Genomic DNA, 6000 nt, shown 5'->3' with positions numbered 1-6000 from the left:
TGGCTGTCCTGGAAATCACGCTGTAGACCAGGCTAGCCTCGAACTCTTGAACTCAGAAATCCACCTGCCTCTGCCTCCCAAGTGCTGGGATTAAAGGCATGCGCCACCACCGCCCGGCAGGCTTGTATCTTATTAATCCACTTTTCAAGTTAGGTACAAAAAACCTTACTGTGGCTGGGCAGTGGTGGCGCACTCCTTTAATCCTAGCACTTGGGAGGCAGAGGCAGGCGGATTTCTGAGTTCAAGGCCAGCCTGTTCTACAGAGTGATTTCCAGGACAGCCAGGACTACACAGAGAAACCCTGTCTCAAAAAACAAAATAAAACAAAAAAAACAAAACAAAGAAAAAACCACCCTTATTGTGACTATTAAGAATTAAAAAATGAATTACAAAATTACAAAACTGATTGTAATTATGATCACTTTTATGTCAATCTCAGTTACATCATTTACCTTTTAATTTTCTGTATCTATTTTCAAACCATCCAAAGTAGCATTTTAGGGTCCTAATGCCCTGTATTATGATATTTCCCATCCTTAACATGGGGGACTTTTTTCCTTTTAGTGTTACTTAGCAATGTAAAAGCCAAGTTTTTCTTCTATTCCCAAGCTCCTCGAATGATGACTCTGCTACTTAAAATATATTTACAAACTCCTTAGCCTTAAGCTTTGGCTTATTCTCCAGCTAGCTCATAAATTAATATCCCATTTATTCTAACCTAAGTTCTGCCACATGGCAGATTACCTCTGCTCAGGTTCCGTGCATCCTCCTTCGGGTTCCAGGAGCCAAATTGTCCTGAGCCTGGTTCTATCCCAGAATCCTTTCTCCTACTAGATGGCCCACCTTCTATCTTGTGCTTTCCTACAGGCCATAGTTTTTTTCTTTTTTAATCAACAAGCCACGGATCTGTACAATACACAAAATACTCTCTCTACATCATAGGTCTTTCCTTGAGGGCTTCTCAGGTGTCTTGCCAAATTTTCTCAGTCTGTCCACAGCTGCCATGATTTCTCTGTCTTTGTGGTGATGTTATGTGTTGAAGCATGAAATGGGTTTTTGTTGTTGTTGTTGTTGTTGTTTTGGTTTTTCGAGACAGGGTTTCTCTGTGTAGCCCTGGTTGTCCTGGAACTCACTCTGTAGACCAAGCTGGCCTCGAACTCAGAAATCTGCCTGCCTCTGCCTCCCAAGTGCTGGGATTAAAGGCGTGCGCCACCACCACCCAGCGAAATGTTGTTTTTTAAACAAAATCTCCATCATTCAATTTTACCAATGACGACTTGGGAACCGGATGCTGGGGTGCTAGCTTAGCACTGCTAGCTTAGAAAGCCAGAGAAAGCACCCACCTGACCTTCCTCCTCAGCCAAGTCTCAGAAGCAATCCCATCTCTCACACTGTGTCAAAAAAAACTCCTTCAAACTAAATTATTTGTAGGCAATTCACAGCCAACATGCATTTCTTAATTATCCACAACAGTTACAGTAGTAGCTTTCATAAGACCAGGACTACGGTTTTAGCTTGTTAGGTTTGAGCCTCAAAAAAATCATGATTTTGGACTCAAGCTCTTCTAGTATCAGAATAAAGCTTTAATCATAGAGACAGTCTGTGGAGAGACTGGCGACATCACTGACCCTATTGTATTTCCCTATTGTAGGCCATTGTAGTTTCTGTATGGCTGAGTTTATCCAAGCAGCTAAAGCTTACAAGCCAGAGAAGCTATACAAATATTAGTGTGAACTTGAGTTCATCCTAGGACCTTATAGATCTTGATTAACAAATATACTTTACAAAACATATACTGTTACTTATCTAAATTTCCTAGCAGCTTGGTGTTGAGCAATTAGCAAAGATATCAGTAATTAGACATGCAGTTTTTGAAGATTTATTTATTTATGTATTCACCATTGCTGTCTTCAGACACACCAGAAGAGGGCATCAGATCCCATTACAGATGGTTGTGAGCTACCACGTGGTTGCTGGGAATTGAACTCAGAACCTCTGGAAGAGCAGTCAGTGCTCTTAACCGCTGAGCCATCTCTCCAACCCTAGATATACATCTCAAATTAGCTTTTGTTAACCTGAATAGACTTTTATAACCTTGAAATTTTATCATCATATACAGAATATTTTAAAGCATATTTAAATCATGTATAAGGAATGATGTTGTAACAAATATAACCATACAAAAATCCGTACCAACTTAAACTATTTGAGACTTGTTGCTCTCCTGTTCTAAAAGGAGATACAATAACAAAATAAGCGTTTGGTAGAATTGAGAAGATTTATACCATATGGTTATCTTAAGACGATGTGATGGTTTGTACATGAGTATATGCTTGGCCCAGGGAGTAGCACTATTAGGAGGTGGATAACCTTGTTGGAGTGAGTGTGTCACTGTGGGCTTAGGGTTAAGGTCCTTGTCCTAACTGCCTGGAAGTCAGTCAGTCTCCTCGTAATAGTCTTCAGATGAAGATGTAGAACTCTCAGCTCCTCCTGCACCACGCCTGCCTGGATGTTGCCATGTTCCTGCCTTGATGATTATAGACTGAACCTCTGAACCTGTAAGCCAGCCCCAATTAAAGGTCCTTATAGCCGGGCAGTGGTGGCACACACCTTTAATCCCAGCACTTGGGAGGCAGAGGCAGGTGGATTTCTGAGTTCGAGGCCAGCCTGGTCTACAGAGTGAGTTCCAGGACAGCCAGGGCTACACAGAGAAACCCTGTCTCGAAAAACCAAAAAAAAAAAAAAAAACACACACACACCCCAAAAAAAAAACCAAAAAAATAGTCCTTATAAGAGTTGCCTTAGTCATGGTGTCTGTTCACAGGAGTAAAACCCCTAAGACCAATGGTGAAATCACATGGCAGGTTTCAAGCCATGTGGCCATTTACATCCTGGTGAGGCCACCAGCGGAGAGAGATGAAGAGCCACAGGGTTGCTCTTTAAACACATTTGTGTTTTTTGTAGATGTGTACATTTTCAGATGAAAATTGCATCCAAAATTACCTGTACATATACACACAGAGCTAAATATAACTTACATACACACATACGGAGTTGAATTGGAGTTACACACGCATGTACATATATATAGCCCCTAAACAAGAACTGGATCAGCAGCCAGGTGGTTGCAGAGTGTGCCTTGTTCACACCACTGGGGAGCAGAGGAACTGAAGGAGTTCCAGGACAGCTAAGGATACACAGAGAAACCCTGCCTCAGAAAAAAAAAAAAAAAGTCAATCATATGTTTACACTGACATCTACATTTTTAACTATAAGGCTTTTGTTATAAGTGTAAAGCCAAACCTGGCTGCAGATCATATAGACTTTAAACTATACCCAATGACAGACTCGGACACTAGAATTTCCAGTCAAATTCACAGGTAAATGATCGCACATAACTCTTGTATGGCTGCGAGCAGATACTGAAGTGGAACCGTGTGTGTGTGTGTGTGTGTGTGTGCATGTGTGTGTGTGCATGTGTGTGTGTGTGTGTGCATGTGTGTGTGAATGTGTGTGTGTATGTCTGTGTGTGAATGTGTGTGTGTGTGTATGTATGTGTGTGTATGTGTGTGTATGTGTGTGTATGTGTGCGTGTGTGTATGTATGTGTGTGTATGTGTATGTATGTGTGTGTATGTGTGCGTGTGTGTGTGTATGTGTGTGTATGTGTATGTAAGTGTGTGTATGTGTGCGTGTGTGTATGTATGTGTATGTATGTGTGTGTATGTGTGTGTATGTGTGTTGTATGTGTGGGTGTGTGTATTGAGTGAGCTGCATCTTCTGCTCCTACCTGGCTCCAACTTGTTACAAACTTACAAACATTTATACACTGAGGGGATGGAGACCAGACAGAAACAAACAGGGCTTGGAGCTATGAAAAAGAATCAAAGAAGGGAGAAATTTTTCATGTTCCCTGGATTGTTTTGTTTTTATTTTTTATTTTATTTTTTTTTTTGGCTTTTGTTTTTGTTTTCGAGACAAGGTTTCTCTGTGTAGCCCTGGCTGCCCTGGAACTCACTCTGTAGACCAGGCTGGCCTCGAACTCAGAAATCCACCTGCCTCTGCCTCCCAAGTGCTGGGATTAAAGGCGTGTGCCACCACTGCCCGGCGTGCTGCCTCTTTTTAATCCCAGCACTTGGGAGGCAGAGGCAGGTGAATTTCTGAGTTCGAGGCCAGCCTGGTCTACAGAGTGAGTTCCAGGACAGCCAGAGCTACACAGAGAAATCCTGAGTCCAAACAAACAAACAAAAACCAACATCAACAACAAAATCAAAACAGGAAGACTGGAGAGATGGTTCTGTATTTGTATTTGAGAGTGTCTGTTGCTCTACAGGAGGGTCTGGGTTTCCTTTCTGGTGCCGATAAGCATCTGTAACTCCAGTTCTGAAGAATCTGACATTTGCTTAGGGTCTGGGAAGGCACCAGGCACACACATAGTACACATACATGCATGCAGGCAAAACATACATACACATAAAATAATGTAAATCTAAAACTAATCAAAAATGGGACTAGGGATCAAATGTGGCTGGCGGTCAAACAATCTACCTGGCTGTGGACTGCATACATGTAATTCTAGGACTTTCTAGTTGCAGAGTGTGATCAAGGATTTAAGGTCGCCTTTAATCCCAGCACTGGGGAGGAAGAGGCATCTGGATCTCTGAGTTCAAGGCCAGCCTTCTCTACACAGTGAGGTCCAGGACAGCTAAGGTTATGTAGAAAGACTCTGTCTCTGTCTCTCTCTGTCTGTCTGTCTATCTCATCTGTCTCTCTCTGTCTCTTTGTCTCTCTGTCTCCCTGTCTCTCTCTGTCTCTCCATCTGTATCTCTGTCTCTCTATATATATCGTTCTCTTTCTTTCTCCCTCCCTTCCTTCCTTCCTTCCTTCCTTTCTCTTTCTTTCTTCCTTCCTTCCTTCCTTTCTTTCTTTCTTTCTTTCTTTCTTTCTTTCTTTGTTTTTTGTTTTTTTTTGTTTTGTTTTTCAAGACAGGATTCCTCAGTGTAACCAGCCCTGGCTGTCCTGGACTTGCTTTGTAGATAAGGGTGGCCTTGAACTCACAAAGGCCTGTGCCATTGTGGCCAGTTCCTTTTGTTATTTTAAGGAGGCTGTGTGTGTGTGTGTGTGTGTGTGTGTGTGTGTGTGTGTGTCTGTATGAACATAAGTACAAGTACCCACAGAGGTCCAAGGTGTCAGATTCCCTAAAGAGTTGTGGTTGCAGACAGTTGTAAGCCATATGATGTGGGTGTGCAAGGGATCACACTCAGGTCCTCAGAAAGTGCAATATGTGCTCTTAATCAGAGTCATCTCTCTAGCCCAAAAGACACTGTTTCAACACACCAAAACCAATCCCCCCTCAAAAAACAGAGTTCAAGGTCATACTGGGCAAGGTACCCTACACCTTTAATCTCAGCACAAGGAAGGGAAAGGGAAATGGACCTCTGTGAGTTCAAGGTTAACTGAGTCTACCCATTGAGTTCCTGAAATATAGAGAGAGACCCTGTCTGGAAAAAAAAGGAGGTGAGGGAGCACTGGACCTGGGGAGAGGACTCAGATGTTGAGGGAGTACTGGACCTGGAGAGAGGACTCAGAGGTTGAGGGAGCACTGGACCTGGAGAGAGGACTCAGAGGTTGAGGACAGCCGTACCAGCATCAGAAGGTTCCCGGGTGTCTCTAATTCCAGTCTGAGAATCAGACAAGCATGCTGTGCACATACATACATGCAGGTGCCCAAACATACATAGAACATAAAAAGTAAATCTTTTTTGAGTTGGGTGGTGGTGGCTCATTTCTTTAATCTCAGGGCTAGGAAGGCAGAAGGAGTTGAATTTTTGAGTTCTAGGCAATCTCAGTCTACACAGTGAATTTCAGGCCAGCCAGGGCTACACAGGAATTTCCTGTCTTAAAAACAAAACAAAGACAACAAAAACAACTATTCAGTCCAAAGTATCAATACTGCATAACTGAGAAAATTTCATTTTATTCTTTTGTTTTAAACAGACAG

The sequence above is a fragment of the Grammomys surdaster genome, unplaced genomic scaffold (assembly GCF_004785775.1).
Source record: "Grammomys surdaster isolate TR1022 unplaced genomic scaffold, NIH_TR_1.0 125940, whole genome shotgun sequence".
NCBI lineage: Eukaryota > Metazoa > Chordata > Mammalia > Rodentia > Muridae > Grammomys > Grammomys surdaster.
The sequence above is the reverse complement of the archived record's forward strand: the minus strand, read 5'-3'. Positions refer to the sequence as shown.